This window comes from Sapajus apella, unplaced genomic scaffold, assembly GCF_009761245.1.
Source record: "Sapajus apella isolate SASKATOON/1434 unplaced genomic scaffold, GSC_monkey_1.0 scaffold77, whole genome shotgun sequence".
In the NCBI taxonomy this organism is placed as follows: Eukaryota; Metazoa; Chordata; class Mammalia; order Primates; family Cebidae; genus Sapajus; species Sapajus apella.
The window spans coordinates 8,488,985-8,489,818 of NW_022437017.1; positions in this window are offsets into that span (position 1 = coordinate 8,488,985).

Genomic DNA, 834 nt, shown 5'->3' on the forward strand with positions numbered 1-834 from the left:
TCCCAAAGTGCTGGGATTACAGGCTTGAGCCACCGCGCCCGGCCCTTTTTTTTTTTTTTTGAGACGGAGTCTGGCTCTGTTGCCCAGGCTGCAGAGCAGTGACGCGATCTCGGCTCACAGCAACCTCCGCCTCCCAGGTTCAAGCAATTATCCTGTCTCAGCCTCCCGAGTATCGCACACCGCCACGCCGGCCTTATTTTTGTATTTATTTATTAATTATTTCTTTTGTTTATTTCTTTTTATTATTTTTGTATTTCTAAGAGAGACTGGGTTTCACCACGTTGGCCAGGATGATTTTGATCTCCTGACCTCGTGATCCGCCCACCTCGGCCTCCCAAAGTGTGAAGATTACAGGTGTGAGCCACTCCTCCTGGCCAAGTGTTTTTTTTTTTTTTTTTCTAGTTAGAAACATAAGCAAGTAAACGGATTCATGTCAAATAACAGGTGTTTTGGAACACTGCAGTAGCCTGACCTACATCCAGTGTTGTGGGTTAAAACGAAAAACATCTTGAACCCTCATCTTGAACCGTTACTGCACCTAGAAAAAAACGATGTACTGGAATGAAACTGGCAAAAACCCAAACAACCGACCTCCTTTCTGGTTTTTTTTTTTTTTTTTGTCGTTGTTGTTTGTTTGTTTTTTGAGGGGCTGGACGGAGTCTCGCTCTGTCGCCCAGGCCAGAGTAAAGTAGCGTGACCTCAGCTCACTGCAACCTCTGCTGTTGAGAAATGCTAAGTGTATGATTGCTGAGAAATGCTGAATCTATGATCAAATATATTGTTTGCTGAGAAGAACCATGGCAAGGAAAACCTAGCTCCTCCTCTCCCCCCCAC